Source organism: Carcharodon carcharias, chromosome 9 (assembly GCF_017639515.1).
Source record: "Carcharodon carcharias isolate sCarCar2 chromosome 9, sCarCar2.pri, whole genome shotgun sequence".
Classification (NCBI taxonomy): domain Eukaryota; kingdom Metazoa; phylum Chordata; class Chondrichthyes; order Lamniformes; family Lamnidae; genus Carcharodon; species Carcharodon carcharias.
Genome location: NC_054475.1, coordinates 88,616,889 through 88,634,660, shown reverse-complemented (window position 1 = coordinate 88,634,660; position 17,772 = coordinate 88,616,889). Strand labels below are relative to the sequence as shown.

Sequence of the window (17,772 nt, the reverse complement as noted above, 5' to 3'; positions counted from 1 at the left end):
GGTGCCAGAAGCTTGGCTCTGTCCGCAATCCCTGGAGGAACCATCGTTGTCATCAGCCTTCAAAATGGAATACTGATTTGCAAGCAGGACCCCAGGGGTCTCCTGAATTGCCTCCCTGTTTCTCTTCAACTGCCTGGTGGTCACCCATTCCCTTCCTTCAAGTCCCTTCAGCTGCGGTGTGACCACCTCGCTAAACGTGCTATCCACGATGCTCTCAGACTTGTGGATGCTCCACAGTGTCCCCAGCCGCTGTTCCAGCTCTGAAACCCAAGCTTCCAGGAGCTGAAGCTGGACACACTTCTTGCACACATGCTGGTTCCGGGCACTGGAAATGTTCCCGGCTTCCCACATGGAGCATGAGGAGCACTCCACGGCTTTGAGCTCTCCTGCTATGACTTATCCCTTTAAATTAGACCTATTAAATCAGATACTCTAGGGCCCTTCTTTCCTGATCCTCATTACTACAGAATATACAAACTTTAAACCACAAAAAGACTTTAAACTATAAGCGATAAAAGTAATAAATAATTACCCGACCTTACCCATTACTTACCAGTCATTCCTTTCCCTTGTAGCCTCTACTGCTGCAGCAGGGCAAGACCACTCTCTGAAGATTTAAGAAGTTGGATAGCAAATAAAAAATGCAATGAGCATCTCTTCCCCTCTGCACCGAATTCCCAGTGTGCACCAAATTGCCAATACACACACACACACTCTGGCTGTGTCTCACTCACGATGAGGTCTCTCCCTTGTTCGTGTGCAAGCACATAGATCGTGTGCTTCTAAATAGTCGCTTTCTTAAACAGAGCTGAGATGACTCACTAGTTAAGCTTTAAACAGTAATCGACACCTATTCAGGCCCTAATCAGGCTTCAGGTGATTGACAGTTAACTGACATACAATCAGCTGACTCAGCTACCTTACCAACCTTTTAACTAGAGTACTGAACTTACAAAAATTAAAGAGAAAGACTTACCAGTTCAATTACCACTGTGCACCAAATTGTCAATACACATACTCACCTTCTCATTTGGCCTGCCATGTGCCTTGCTCACACTCTCTCCATCTGTCTGTGGACACCTGGCTGTGTCTCACTCAGGAGGAGCTCTCTCTCCTGTGCGTGTGCAAGCACACCGTAGTGTGCTTCTAAATAGTCCCTTTCTTAAATAGAGCTGAGGTGATCTGGGATGACATTGGTAAGTTTCCTTTGCATTTTGTCTTTTATTTTTGCAGTTTCCCTTTAAGGGTCTGCTTTTACTGTGTCCCTGAATTTGTTAATTTAGTTTAATTGTTTGACTCAAAATATTTACATCTTTTTACCGTTCCTAACCCTGCTGCTACGTCTTGGTGCTTCCCCGACACCCACAGTGCAAGTGGAGGCAGCCTGCTGACTGCTATGCCCTGTCTGTGATGACCTTGCCTTCTGGAGGGCTGAGTCCTGGAGGGCTGCGGCCTGCTTTGGGTATCCTGCTGTGGGCCAGGCGCACCATCCTCGGCCTGGGGAGCTAGAGATGATGGGATCACAGGAAGAGGGGATTTGAATCGGCCAGACATTCCTGGAGTCACCTGGGTGGATGGCCCTGGGGTGTCAAGCTGTTGATCCTCTTCCTTGTGGATGCCTGATGGCCCCTGGCTGACTCCTCAAGGAGAAGAGGAAGCTGGAGTGAGATCGAGCTGTCCCACACCCTTCTAGCGTTGACATTATGGCAACTATGGCATCTGCAATGGAGCTCAGCCCCCACAGCAGTCTGTGACCAATGTCCTAGATCAAGTGCAGGATTTTCATTTGGATGTTTGCTGCAAACCTCACCGTCACCGCAGCAATGGTCCACATCCTCACCGGCCAGCTCCAATGCATGACTTTCAAACAGAGTGAAGACCTTGATGTCCGATACTCCATCCATGGTCTGGGACCTCTCCTGTTGATTATGTGTGATCTTGTCCTGCTTAAGACAGATGGAGAGAGTGTGAGCAAGGCGCATGGCAGGCCAAATGAGAAGGATGCCAGGCGTTCCTGTGTACTGAGTGGAACCATGGATGGGATGAGGAGGCGATCTGCAGAGGTGTTGAGGTCAGATGGAGGTGTGAGGGTATGCATGAGAGAGTGAGTGGTAATTATCCTTGAGCTGGCAGTGGGTGAGAAGAACATGAATGTGTGATGGGCTTATGAATGTGTGAGTTGAGGATAATGAGATGGTTGACTTACCCTGGTGGCATGGATGAGATCATTCATCCTTTTTCTGCAGTGGATGGCCGACCTTCTGTGTGCAGCATTGGCATGGCCACCTTTGCTACTGCCTCCCAAGCCAGACAGGTGAGACTGATGGGCCTCCTGCAGCCACAGCAGGGGTAGAGAACATTGTGGTGGGCCTCCATGGCATCTAAAAGGCGTTCCAGGAATGTATCACTGAATCGGGGGGGCTGCACTCTTCTTGGCTTTTGGGGCCATCTCTTCACTGGAGCAGACCTGGGCTGCAAGCATTGAGGTCTGGGTGTGCGGCTGCAGTTTAAATATGGCATACAGAGTGAGGAACTGGCGAAATAATGGCATGGCAGGCAAACCAAAGGCTGCCTGCCAGTGAGATGGTGTGTTTCCCGTGACTGCATAATTTATGAGACGGGAAGGAGACGATACAGCGTGAAAATCCTCCATTGAAGCTGGCAGGTAAAACTCCATTTTTCACACCCGCTACCACACTTAGTGCAATTCTGGGAAGCTTCCACCCAGGGTCTTTCAATTTTGCAATTATTCAATTTTTTTTGACCTTTTCAAACTCCAGTGCAACCAGGTTCAATCCAGCTGCCAACACTCTCTTCAGGAAAGTGATAGGCTCCAAGCCTGGGCCTCATTTATCCACTCCCCGGTGCTCCTGATTTCTTTCAGGTCTACCTCAACTGCCGACTCCCTCCTCAGGCATAGGTCCTGAGCCTTGGCCTCAATTTATTGTCTCCCTGGTGCTTCTGATTTCTTGCAAATCCGTTCCAGCTCCTGACTCTCTCTGAACACTGAGGGTGGAGTTGTCCCAGATTTGCATAAAGTGTGACAGTGAGCGGGAAAATGGATGTTTTGTCCGCTGGCTGCAATGGCGGGTTTTCATGCTGTATTGTCCCATTCCAGGAGCATCCTGCCTCATTAATTATGCATTCATGGGGAACACACCGGCTCACTGGCGGGTGAGCTTGGATTTGCCTGCCACGCCATGAACTCAGCGCTTCCTCTCTCCGGGCGCCATATTTAAAGTGCACCAGAGTGCAGCCTACTTCATGTATTCAGACTAGGACTGTTCCAGGCAAAGCAAAGGAGACTGCAGCCCATAAATTTAGTGATGGGGCACCTGCTGGACATGGTGGAAGCCCGCTATGATGTCCTCTACATTTGCTCTGGACGTAGGAGGTCCATCAGAGTCACCAATCTGGCCTGGGTGGCGATGGCAACGGTGGTCAGCACCACAGAACACAGAGGAGAGCAGCCATCGATGTAGGAAGAGGATGAATGATCTCATTCGTTCCGCCAGAGTAAGTCATCACCTCATCACTCTCAACTCACACACTCACAAACCCATCGCACATCCACAAGGATCTCACACCTCAAGGGCCAACACCACTAACTCTCACACACACCCTCACATCGCCATCAGGCTCATATCATCTGGAGCTCATGCCCTCATCCTGTCCATGGCTCCACTCACCACACAAACATTCCATGCAATGCCATGCGTCCTGCTCACACTGTCTCCATCCGTTTTCATGCAGGAGAAGGTGGCTGACAACAGCAGCGAGAGGTCCTGGCCAGGGGTGGAGTGGCTCATATTCAGCCCCTCACTCACTTTGAGGAGCATGCCATTGCGCTGGCTGGTGAGGGCTTGGACCATGCCTGCGGCGACGGTGAATTCAGTGGGTAACACCGACATGAGGATCCTGCACCACATCATCCCTCTCTTAATGCAACTGTGAGTGCTCTCTCTCCTGCTTTTGACTCTGCTGCCTTGCACTAATCATCTCTATTTTTGTTCACAAGGATCTTTGCCAAGCAACCGACACCCTCAGTCAGCCAGTTCCTCACCTTCATCCAGGTCCTCACCTCCAGCCAAGAGGACACCTCCTCTGTAGAAGAGCTGGAAATAAGCAGCCTGGAAGACCTGTCGCAGCGCTTACCCACACCCTCCGCCAGCGAAGAGACGCACACCTCGGTGGGACCTAGATCTAGAGCAGGCTTGAGTTCATAATCTTGTGGTTACCACAAGGACACATGTTCGCGGAGGGAAGAGGCTGGTTCAACCGAGTTCCACAGCACTTGGAGGACTGCTTGGAAAGGGCATCTGTGAGGCTTGAGTCAGATAATAAACCTCTGGATTCAGCCTTCCAAATCATCATGGTGAGTCAGCAGGAGAGGGAAATCAAGCAGAGCTGTTGGAAGACCTCAACAGAGTTGCACGTGAGTCAGAGAAATGTGTCTGTCTGCTCTCTGATGAAGTTGTGCCCTCATGTGTGTGCATGCAGGTCTCCATGAGGAGGATAGTGGACACCATGGAGATTCTGGTCCAGCAGAATGGGGAGATGTGTGCAGACCTGCACTCCATCACGGCAGCCATAGGTAAGTTCCTGCAGTGGCAATGCAAGGGGGAAATAGGCACCTTGATGTCCCTCCATGTGCTCCTTCCCCTCAAGGAGTCAGGCCACGACCCTCAGGCACCTGAAGGGAGGAGGAGCGGCAGCTAGACACCTCAGGTCATCCACTCAGCAATCTCAGATGTTATCTGCTCCTTCCGAGCCCATTTTGCCTGTGACCCCCTTAACCCATACTCTGTCACCACAGGGGGGGCAGCTGGCCCACAGGAGGACAGCCCAAAGCAAACCAGGGCCATCATGGCCTCGGCTCTCCAGAGAGTGCACACCAATGTCTTCAGAAGCAACAGGGTCAACCATTGCACAAGCTGCCTCCACCCCTCCTGTGGATGTCAGGGCAGCACCTGGAAGAACTGGGAGGCCTAGAAAAGTTAAGAATTTCTAATCACATGTGGTTGCACGTGTGAATGCATTTTGTCACTTTATAATCTGAAAATATATTCACTTTCACTTAATAATGTGCAATGGTGTCTTTCAGCTTCACTTACAGGTTACGTGAATCTTCTGGCAAAATCCCCCCAACTAGCAGTTCAGCTGCATGCAGCCGGACCACGAGTGATTCTGGAGGGAGAAGTGTGTGAATAGCAAGGCCTTTTGGAGCCTCGTGCAAGTATTCTCCCACTCACACTGAGCCTTCCTCCATCACACTCACCTTAATGTCCTGAGTATTTTCAATGCTGCTTGCTGGGGTTCTCTTTCAGTTGTCTATCTGAGCTGACCTGCATCTCCGCTCACCCACTGATCACACTCCCATGCAGCACCTGTGCCCGCACAACATGAGGCTCCGCCCACTTTCCATTTCAACAACCATGGAAGTCGTTGAGTTTCTTCTCAGCTCCCCTGTCCTTTCCCCTCCCCCAGTCACCCAAGTCCTTTCCCCCATCACTGTTGACCCTCCCCTGGCATCACCTTCCACCTCCCCACCGTCACCTACCAACCAGAACCCTTTCCTTTCCAGGATGTCCAGGTGAATGTGTATGTTCCCTACTTTCCTAAGAATCCCACCCCCATCCACAGTGACCACCCCCACCTCCTCCTTCCCACCCCCAGGGTCCGTGTCCACCTCCGAGTCCCCACCAACCACCCTTCCCATCCCTTCTACTGCCACTGTCACACCCTCAGCCTCCATCCTTCCGGCTCACTCTAACCACACCCATGCTCATTTGCTCTTACCATGCCCACCACCAGTTCACTCCCCAGGAAGCAGTCATTGACTCCACAGACCCCTCCCTTGCATGTTCTTCCTCTCCCCGGACTCCTTCCATCCTCCGAAGTCCTTCCCCCCACCCCCGAAGTCCTTCCCCCCCACCTCCGAAGTCCTTTCCTTACACCTTCCTCCCCAGTTTCTGCATTCCCTCCCATTACCCCCTCCCCTCACTGTACTCCCTCCCCCCCCAACCTAACTCCACCAATACCTTCATTCCACCCCCTCCCAACCTCACCACCCCGTCCCCCGGTACACCTTTCTCTCCCCCACCTCGCTGATCATCCATAGCAGCCCATGACCAAGACCATCATGTCCTGAAGCAGACCTCAGAGATCAACAGAGGCCTCCACCTTCCGTGAGCTGGTTTGTGGCAAAGCCATATCCATAAGAATCCACCAAGCATGCGGTGCACGTGTTCCTCCAGGGTCCAGTAGCAGTAGGGCTCCAGCATCTTCAGCTCCTCAGATGTCTGCAATGTGAGTAAGGCCCTAACGGTAAGTCCCAACTTCTGCACATCACACTTGCCCAAAGGTGTTCTGGGCTGGGGTGTTTTCCTGCTGATGTGGGTGGTAAATTTGATGTGGATGGATGATTCCAGTGAGCAGGCAAGATGATGAGATGCAAAGGCATTGAAATTAGAGCCTGAATTTTACCTCTGGCAGGCGCGCCAAGTTGGCGGGCCTGGGAGCAATTGGAAAATGGACCGTTGACTGCAATCGGCTCCCAACTGTGATTTCACGCTGGCTGGCCAATTAACAGCTGGCCAGCGTGAAACACGCACTGAAATGCTCAGCGCTGCCGGGGTGGGGGCAGGAAGAGGGCAGGGGATGACATTTCCGTGGGTGTGGGTGAGTGCTGCGAGAGAGCTCCCTGAAGGCAGAAAGCTGCCTCAGGGAGCTGCAGACCTGAAAATGCTCAAATAACTGTTTTAAAAGCTGATAAAAGTGCCCATGCATCATAACCAATCACCTGAAAATATTACTGATAAAAATGCTGTCTGTCCACAGAAATTTATTTTTATTTTATCATGGACATTTCATCCCATCCTTGGATGAGGTTTGATGAAAAATGTAAAGGCCGCCTGGCTGATTCACCCATCCGCCAACCGTAGGGTTCGATGGGCAATGGAAAATATGAGTCAATTGTGCCATAAATGGGCTTAATTGCCCTCTTAATTGTCTGTGGGCACGCTTCTGACTTTAGCGCGTGCCCGCCAACTGAAATACCGCACGAGTACACAATGACATCGGGATACTCGCCTATTTTCTTGCATGATTTTACGCCTGATTGGGTTGGGCGTATGCCCACCCACAGGATGTAAAATTCTGCCCCTGCAACGTTGGACAATGGGAAAGGTGGCTCGCCATTGACGGGTGGAGTGGACGATGGCTAAATGGTTTCATGACGACGTGAAACTGATTTTTTGGCCTTCCCACTACATTGTTCCTCCACCACCGCCACCATGCCCACCATGGCCCCCATGACACCCGCGGCCAACAGGGTGGGAAAATTCTGGCCTGTACGCAAATCTATTTTCCTTCCAACACAGTGGAAACATCTGGAAAAATAACAGATTTCTTGCAATAAAGTCTGAAAAATTTGAACAAAATATATTGAAACTTCTTTCTGAGCAGAATGAAATTTACCTTGGGAACGTTCTAGAGAGAATTCTTATGATTGCCAGCAATACCAGCCATTCAGGGTTGGCAAACCCACATTAGTGCACTGAGTGCTTTGAATGAATTTATAGACTGACAATCAAAAAACAGCAGGAAAGACAGCTTATGGACCAAAATTGGACAGAGAACATATCAGGCTCCATTATTCTGGACTCTCCAACCCCTCCATGAACACCCCTTCCTAGTACAGTACTTTCAAATTCTAGAACAGCCCCTTCCACCGTCTGCAGATCCTGGAATATGCTTTCTCAAATGAGATTTGCTCCCAATGCTGAAATATTTTGAATTCCCTTCACAGTTCTACTGGACCTTGGATCCTGTTTCACTCCTGCCAGATCCTGAGACTCTATAAAGTGCTTCTATATCCTGAAATTGTCTCCAATTCTCCCAGGCTGAAGACACCATCGAAGTACTGGCAACCCTCGAGTTTTCTTTCAGTATTGTCACACACAGCCCACTGCCCAAATCTGAACATCATCTCAAGGTTCTCCAGCTCCAGAACTCTACCCAAATTTTTCATTGTACAATGTATAGGAAAGTCCACAGCAACAAGTACTGAAGTTAAAGCTTGCCTTTATAAAGGAGCGTGTTATCCAACTCACCGTAAACACGACCTAACATATGAATAGGTCCTACACTCCAGGCACAGAACTCTTGATTCTGAACTCCAGAATAAAGAGTACATAAATTGATTGATTAAACTATGAAATCATCCTAAAAAATAAAATGCATTTCATCTGGTATTTCGTCCATAAGACCTTCACTGCATTTTTGAAAGACGCCCTCAACTATAAATACATAACAAATTGCTGCTTCAATTTATAAAAATACAGAAATATTTATAAATATGTCAAAGCAATTTCTGAGCTGATGAGTATAATAATTACTTCATATTCAAAGGATAGGAACAGATAATTTGTTACCTTTGCGGTTGTCAGCAACAAAGGCGGATGTCAGTCAATACTGCGCTCATCACGAATTGTTCCTTGGGAGTATTGGACCTCTTGTCAGTCTTCACAATTTATTTTTCTTCATTTAAATGAGATTTAAAAAAGAGAAATAAGATTGTATCAAGTGCAGTCAGCATCCTTTATGCCATTTGACTGTCACACCTGAGCACAGTGGCAACAGCCATTCAATTTTGTGCTGCAAGTGGCTGTGTTTAATTCCGAGATAACCTGCTTTCGTGCACTGAGTGAAAATCAAGTTACAATCAGTCATTTCAATATGGCCCTGTGATGAAGTCACATAGATTCAAAGCTGGGGTTAAATAATTATGGCAGTTTGGATCAGTATAGTTCCTGTGTACGCTGGAGTAATAATTTAAATCTCATTCGCAGTAACAGCCGCTTTCGAATCTGTCGAGAATCTGCGGTGTCTGGAAAATGCCGTCAATCTTTCAGAGCACGAGACATCAATTTCCCTTGCTTAAGTAGCGTATAATGCTGCTAAGGGAATTTCACTGATGCCCTGATAACTGCAAAGTTCCCTTTTAAGAGAGCTGAATTAATTTGTCCTGGAGTCCGTAGGGAGATTGGGATTGCAAGTGAGTTATGTGTGAGTCTCAAGTGAAAGATGATATTTTAATGCTATTTAAGAACATGAAATTTATTTAGGAAATGACTCAGGCGTCCGCCTTCCTAGAATGTACATGTTTAATTTCACAATGACTGTCTGTTTTGTAGGTATTCGTTTTCCAGGGTGCTAGGAAATAAGACCCACAGCAAAATCCTATACATTGCCCTATCAAGCACTCCAAGGTCAGGTACAGCTTGGATTATCGCAGAGTAAAACTCCCTCTATCTTGTCCCATCAAATATCCCCATATGAGGTACATCATTCTTTTGAAGCAGAGTAAAGCTCTCTCTACACTAATCCTTTCCCTGTCTATGTTTCATTTGTTCAGTCTCTTGGAGTATCTACAGTAAATTTTGTAATTATGTATACTTGAAGTAAAGCCTCCCTTGTTGAGAAAGAAAATCAGTAAATTCCACACCAGCGAACTGCTCATAATTTGATCCACTAATATTAGTAAATGGACAATGGTAGTCTCCACATGCATTACTTCCTAATTTGCATTCTGGTAAGTGAAGTTCCATGTTAGGAGCAAGCAATCAGAAAATTTACCTTTTGGCTCTTGCTATTCTCCAGGATCTATGACTCATGAAAAGTCTTGGAATTGGCATTGGGGCATTCTTTGCAATTAAGTTCATTGACTAAACAACAGATCAGGGAGGAGTGGTGGAATTTTGTGGCAGGCGGAAGTGGACACTTTGGAGAGAGACTGAAGTTGGATGTTTTTTTTATATCTATGGTGGAATATAGTGGTATTCTGTAAAGAAGGCTGTGTGTATGTGTATGTGTATCCATGATTAATTAAACTGGGTTGGGAGGGGAGGGGGAGGTTAGTAAAGACAGCTTGTCTGTGTGAACTGAGAAATGAAAGGTAAATGGGCTAGATGCATGCATTTGTAATGAGAGGCCATGGTAAAGTTGGATTTCAAGTAAATAGGTTGGGTTTGAAATTTGCATTATAAGTAGGAATTTGACTTTTTGGCTCTTAATTTTCAAAAGGGAGTTTAGAAGTGACAAGGAACTTTTACAACTTACAATGGTTTCTTAAGTAAACAAGGGAAGGTTATTAAATTTTATTTGACCTGAAAGTGGAAGCAATAGGAAAACATGAAAGATTTTTATATTTTGGAAAAGTTGAGTTCCAAGATATGCTTAGGGCAATGGAATCTAAGATGAAAGGGGAAAAGGATATTCAAGGAAAGATGCTGAGCTGAGTTGGGTGGCTGTGTGGGGGAAATGTCCTGAGACCAGATCTGTGCTGGAAGAAGTTTTGAAAGTTGTGAATTTGAAGCAGCCATCGAAATTTCAAGCCAGATAAGTCTTTGTTTTCAGAAAGCTGTCTGTTTCTGAACCTTTCTTTTGGATTCCACAGCAGAGTGGAAGAGAGTGAGAAGTCGCGTGGTATACCTTTACTAAAGTGGCAGCAGTTTTTGCCTTGGGTAATATTACTGGATTTTTATGGTTAAAAATATATAAGGGAGTTGTTGCCAAGTAGTTTACTTGTGTGTTCTGACCAAATGAGTTTTTTGGGGGGGATGTTTTACAAACCTGTTTTAACTGTGAAACTTTAACTGTGTGCTTAAGTTTGTTTCCTTCTTGTTAATAAATCTTTTAATTTTAAAATCCTAAAAGTGTTACTGGGATTCTATGCTTCTGGGATCAGTAGTTCTTTCCCTCATTTTCAAAATACAAAAAAGAAGTCTATGATCAGGAAGACAAATTTCACCTGGGATTTAGCTTGCTCAGCACATAACTTGGGCTGTGGTCATAACAAGACCAAAATTCGGATTCCCACTGGCGGGAAATCAGTTTGGAATTTTCCTCTCACCTCTTTCATGGTGGGCTGATGGTTGATCGGGTTTCCCACTGATCCAAGCTGGGAATGCCATTTGCAGGCATTACCATGTCATGAATGCTCAATTGCTGGAGTTACATTCCCCCGCCCAATCTTGGGAAAGTGGGAAATTAGATTAATCTGAATCATGTTTGGAAATGAGTAGCGTGCAGCTGTCAGCCCTCAGTTTGCTTGTGACTTTGAGATGAGTGCAACATTCAAAGCCTACATGTAGCAGTACTTCTCCAGGTTCACACCAATGCTAGTGAGATGCCACACTGGTGGGGGTGTAGTGTTGGTCTGCTCACCAGCTCCCTCCATATTCTGGGAGGGTGTCTTCTGGGGGGCTCAGGCAGTGCAGTACTATGGGACAGAGGCCAGCATTGTGACCTGGTTTTGGGGGGGGGGGGGGGGGGGGGGTGGTGGGAGGGCGTGGTTGGAAGTAGAAGACAGAGACAGAGAGGGACAATGGACAATGGTGGGGTTGGAGGTGGGGGAAGGAAGAAGGAGACATGGGGGACAATGATGGGGTGGGAGAGGGGAGGGGAGGGGAGATGATGTTGGGTAGAGGGGAGACCAAGGATGAGGAAGCTGGAGCCCGACATGGAAGACTAGAATTCAGAAACATAAGGGGTGGATGAGAATCAAACTGTATGAATGGGAGGGGAGGGGAGGGTGGGGTGAGGGGAGGGTGGGGTGGGGAGTGTTTGTGTTAGTATTGCACATGAGGTATGAGTTGCACAGAGACTCATGGAGGTGGGGAGGGGAAGGGGTGCGCAAGAGGGATGAGTTGCACAAACACTCATGTAGTGAAGGGGAGGGAGACTGTTGTCATCAGCAAAAAAGGAATCGGAGAGCTCATTGAAAGGCAGTCATATTTCATGGTCTGGGGCCAAGAGGTTGGGGTGGGAGATTAAAGGCAGTCCTGGACTTTGCGGTCCTTTTACTCAGGGTGAGACATTAAAGGCAGTCCTGGGCTTTGCGATCCATGATCCAGGGCTATCCATGACACACATTGTAGTCTCACTCCAGGGAAGGACAAGGGCTGTGTGTTCAATTGGGATAAGCCACAGCTTGGTGTGCAGGGTGTTGTCATGGTCTTACAGTCAGTGACCATGGGCTTATCTGGCTTGGTACTGGACTGCAGATGCAGTGGTCATGGTTAGGGGAGGCGACTGCAGCCTGCAAATGTGGAATACGTAATAAAGGGGAGATTCAGAACTCTCCTGGGGGTGTTCTTCGCTGTATGTGACTGTGCACACAGCCTTTAAAAGGGGAGGGGTGAGCTCCACATTGACAGGGGGACATCAACAGTGAAGGGTTCAGGGAGAGGGTTGGAATATTCACCACAATAACAGTGGGATCCAGGATTACTGGGGGAGGCTGGAGAACATCCAAAGGAAGCTCTACTTGCACACCGTGGGGTTCCAGGAAGATTAGAAGGACCCAAACGTGAACAGGGGGAGGGTCGAAGCTGGTCTCAAAGTAAAAATGCAGCACCATCATCTTGAAAGCCTGAAGCAGTTGCGCAGTTTGAAATCAAAACTGAAAAAGAATCTGCACAGGAGGAGTTTGAGGCAGTGTGGGAGGAGCCCAGGGCTGCACTCAGGGACCCTTTCAGGGGCACCCTCAAACTGCTTGGAGTCTCAACATTGAAATAGAGTCAGAGCTCAGAGAAAAGAGGAAGACTCCCTTGAGAAGGTGCAATTGGAGCTTTTGCCTTTTGTTGCACTTTAACGAGAGACTGCAGGAGCCAGTGGCCTCACAATACAGTTGACCCATTTGAGCATTAACAGAAAATGCAGGCAACTGTTAAGGAAGCACAGCTGCTGCATACTTGCCAGATCATCAATGAAAGCCTCTAATGTGATTTCTTCAATTGGCATGGATCATGGGCCAAAGGGCATTCAGTCATTACAAGTTGAGCTTGATCAACATACCAGATGAGAGATTGCAGGAATGTCATTGGTAAGGCGGCTCATTTCATGAAGGTGTCTAAATCCCTTCCAACCTCTGTGGGATTGAGATGTCAAATATCAGGGTTGGTACCTTGGTCACCTGGATCTGTGAGTGTGCGCCTCAGCTGCAAGGTGTCAGCATAAAGCTAGTAGTGCAGACACAGCTCTAGGTTATGACATATTCTTTCTGTTTGTGCGTGGAAAGTCTACTATATTTGCCCAGAGCTCATTAATCCATTGCATATATCATTCCCCAGGGAGAAGGAGGATTGAATAATGGAGCCTTTGCTCAATGCTGCCTTCTTGATGGCATTGATCCACTTGAGAAGGAGAAGGGCCCTGCACTGCCTAGCCCAAAGGAGGCTCAAGGTCCATGGTCCAGAGGAGCCCCAGCAAAATCCAAAGGGTGTGAAGGTTAGACCCATTCCACAGAGGTGACTTACATGACCAAAGATCTATTGAAGAAGACTTTTCTATCTGGAGATGAGCAAAAGACAATGCCACACTCGATGAAGCTAGCAAGGCTGCTAGATTTTTGGGGTTTGCAGCTATCTCAGGCTTCCCTAGAGGGTGCAATTGATTGTACACTTGTGGCTTTGAGAGCTCCATGGCACCGCCTCCTGATGTTCATTAACATTAACTTGTCAAAGATGTGGTAGATCACATCTGCCACATTTTGTGGGAAGATCTAGTGCCCCATGGACTGGGAGGACATCCACTGCCATTGGCCCTAAGGTACTTAACTTTTTTGCCTGTGAATCATTCCAGGGATCCACAAAGGATCTATGTGGCATCCCACAGTCCTTAGCACATAAATGTATCAAGGAGGTGTCAGATGCCCTCTATCATAGGCTCATCATTATGTGAAGTTCACACTCGATGAAGCTAGCAAGGCTGCTAGATTTTTGGGGTTTGCAGCTATCTCAGGCTTCTCTCGAGGGTGCAATCGATTACACACTTGTGGCTTTGAGAGCTCCATGGCACCACCCCCTGATGTTCATTAACATTAACTTGGTGCTACAAAGGGGAGATCCCTTGCCAGAGGGAGATATGGAGGAAACTAAGAGCTCCTCAGACGATGAAGAGCAGAAAGGGCAGAAACCTGAATTGGGAGGTGAGGGTGGCTTCCACGTGAGATGCCCTTGAATAAGCACGTCTTGAAAGACTGCCAGTACCATACTGACATGCACAAGATTCTAGGAGGATTAAGGTATAGGCAACGAGATACAGCCAAATTCTTTCTGTCCCTTAGTGTATGCCAGTGCACTGAAAGGCCTTTACAATCAGTGGCATTGAGAACATGTTCAGCATTCAGACTTGCACTTTCAACCCTCATCTCAGGCCCTAATCTCTAGAAACATCAGTGGCTAACCCTGTATCAATGTTCTCTGGGAAGGGAAAGTGGGCACAACAATGCAAAAGTTGCATCAAAGAACTTTATGCAGTCGTCACCACCTTTATGAGAAACTTTCAGTGGACACTGGGATGTGCATATGGTTAGAGAGAGCATTATAGCTGCAGGCCTTGTGCTTTGGCACCACCAATAAAGGCAATCTTCTCATTTAGAGAGACAATTACAGCTAATCTTCAAAGGCTATTGAGCATGCCTAACTCCATGTTGTCTTCTAAGCAGTTTGGTTAGTAACGTATTTGCTGACAATTCCAGTAAAGAGTTATACACACCTCCCTCTCATAACACAAGGCTAGAATAACTATCATGAGTCAGCTACACATCACATGAATGTGAGGCTCAGGGAGGCGATCACCGAGTGGGAGCATGGCTCACCCTCGCAATAAGAGGGCACATAAATGCATATACATGATGCTTTCAAATGAAGAGATTATTCTCATGAACAGCAAATGTATTTACAAAGGTTCATGATATAAACAGTAATTGAACACCAGTGATCCAGAAGTGATGTCAAAACTTCTAATTTTTGTAACCCTACCTCTACGTCTAGGTGCATCCCCGTCATCCACAGTAGAGGTGGAGGCAGCCTGCTGACCATTACACCCTGTTGTCTTTGATGACTTTGGCGGGCATCCTCTAGAGGGCCAAGATCTAGGGGGCCCTTTACTGAACTTCAGTGCAGCTTTCTTCTAGGATGCAGCCATCCCCTTGAGACATCCCCTTCATTCAGCTGGGCTGGAGAGAGTGAATATGTGTTCAGGTGGTGTTTAAACATGGGGCCCAGATTTTTGACCCCATTAGGTAATGGCAGGGCGGATGAATCAGTGCCCACCCAAGCTTGTGATTTGGAGACTTACTCGCCGATGGATATTTAATGGACTTCTGAGTGTGAAATTGGGCATGAAATGCCACCCCTACGCCCAGTGGAAAATGTGCCACGAATCCCACCCGCCACCGCACTTAGTCTCAAAAATGTAAAATTCCGCCCAAAGTGATTTCACTCTGTTTGAATCCTGTATAGATGATTTGGTACTTAATGAGTTAATCTGATCTCATATTTCCCACTGTAACTAGAACCCGCGGTGGTTGTCAATCCCTGTCAGTCACAGCATTGCCACTCAATGGCTTGTTAAAGTATCACAGTTTACATTAAGGTGACAGCTTTTATAACACCACAATTGGACAGCAGGAAAGAAATCAATAATAGGTATCGACTCTTCTAAGGCACACCTGAGACAAACAACATCCATTCGACCAGAGAAAGAGAGGACAGGTGACGTTTCCCCGAATGTGGGGCTGCTAAACCATAGGTGATTGTGTTATTAATAGCAATGCAGGATATAGTCTATTGGAGTGCTGTTGTCATTACATGAAACTATGTAAATGTGAAGAGAATGCCTCCAGGTCAGAATAAACTATATTCAGGTTTGTGATGTTGTCAGAACTCCCTTGCTGTGCAATTCACTCAAACTAGGAAAACGACACACAAACTCTGATAAATGTCAGTCACAGGGAGACATCAAACATACTGAAAATATCAATTATATTCTGGAACACTGAAGTCAGAAATATCTGTAACAAGAGAACATCAGAAGCAGAAACAATATTGGAGGGATATGTCAGGACAGAGCAACATTGAAGGAGCAGAACACACAATTCAGTAAATATGTATTTCCTCCAATTCTATTCCCTTTACCAGATTACAACATATAATAGACAATTGTATATTCATTTACTTCTCACCACAATGTTATCACTGGTATTCATCAGATCTGAACATGTGCAGTGACAATGTCCTGTAGTTAATGTGTATAAAATTGCATCTACGGATGAATCAGAAGATATTCCCCTGCTGAACTGGATTACCATATTTTGATGCTGCAATTACCCACCAAATCTTGTAAAGCGCTATGCACTCCCCGTGTGAGTTGGGGGAGCGGGGCGGGGGGGATCCCAAAATCGAGACTGCGCTCTTTCGCGCATGCGCACGAAAGAATGCACTCATCTCCTTGAGCTAAGTGCAGCCTCAGGGAGATTGGCTGTAAATGTCAAAAAAATAAAAATAAAAATATAAAATTTCCCTAACATGTCCCCTCATGTGACAATGTCACATGAGTTGGGACATGTCCATAATTTTCACAAAAACTTTATCCTGCCTGTGGGTGAGGTTTCATGCTTTTTCCAATTCGCGCCGGGGCTCCTGGCCTGCCCACCAACCTTAAGGTTGGACGGGCAGGTCCTCTAATTACTTAATTACCTCTGTCAATGGTCTCAATTGGCCATTGACAGGTCAGCAGGCGCACAGATGATTTTGCTGGGCCCCCGCCTTCCTGAAAATTTAATTGGGGCGCGGTGATGTTGGGGGTTTCCCCCGATGTCACCGCACATAATTTTATGCGTCGGTGAGCTGGCCCCACCCCCGCTCACCGACGCATAAAATCCTGCCCCATGTAAAGCTGACCAATGTAATGGTTAACTTACCTGCAGGATGAAGCCCAATAATCAATCATTGCAGTAAAAACACATCTAACCTATAATACAGCATTTAACTATTGAAACTGAAAGAACAGATTTTTTTTTGTATTTCAAAGCCTGTCAATGAAAGAATTCCAACAACAGGTGGCTGTTTTTTTGATTCCCCACTTGGAACTGGGGCTCTTCCAAGATTCATGTCCCCGCTGAGAGACCATGAACCATGTCTACTTACGAAAGAGGTCTGCCTCCACTAAAATTGTCAGGGGTTTAAATAGCCGGCAAGGGTGGAAGTGCTGTATGCGGCCTGACTGCCTGCACCCTTATCCCGCACTGATGAAAACTGCTCAAATCCCAGAATTGGGTCCTGCTGCCATTTTTAATGGGGTCCCGAAACCTCCTGACTTGCCAAAAATCCAGGCCATACTCTACCATTACGTCAGTACTGTGAATTACGCTGTACCTTACTCAGTTTGTCCTTCCTTCTACAATCTTCAGTCTTTAGAATGTCCGGTATTACCTAACCACCAAATTCATAAATGTGAAGAAGACATAATTTTCACTTTGATAGATCTGTCTCTTAGAGTGTTAGTAAATCTGTTCTAAAATGGGGTCTAAATTCTCTAACATCAGCTGAACTAGCTGCTACCCTCAGGTTCACAGTTAAAAAAGCAGTCATGCTCAATGACATCAATGGAGCCTGATCTGCATACTTAAAAAATAGGTTAGGCTGAGAGGTGATCTTATATTGGTATACAAGTTGCTAAATGGTATAATGGTTCTTCAGGCCAAAGATAATAAGAAAATGTTATGGACTTCCAGTTAGAGTGGTGGAAGCAAAAATCCTGAAATCATTTAAGGAATAATTACATGTGGCTGAGAGGGGTGGGTGGGGAAGAGGATGGGAGAGGAAGTGAAGGAATGGAGGGTTGTTCTTTATGGATTTAATAAGATTTTCCAAATAGGCTTCCTCATCTGTAAGTACCTTGCTGTTTTGTGATATGCCTGTA

The 17,772-nt window shown here is 46.7% G+C and overlaps 1 long non-coding RNA gene across 3 annotated transcripts in view; it reads right to left on the bottom strand.

Moving 5' to 3' along the window:
* The window catches only part of LOC121282640, a 74,319-nt gene that overhangs the window by 48,453 nt on the left and 8,094 nt on the right, over positions 1-17,772 (bottom strand). For 2 of the 3 annotated variants that reach the window (XR_005944088.1, XR_005944089.1), the window contains exon 3: positions 8,436-8,541. The exons of the other annotated variant lie outside the window; for it this stretch is intronic. This is a non-coding gene — a long non-coding RNA (uncharacterized LOC121282640). The remainder of the gene's footprint in view (positions 1-8,435; positions 8,542-17,772) is intronic. 3 annotated transcript variants of the gene reach the window in all.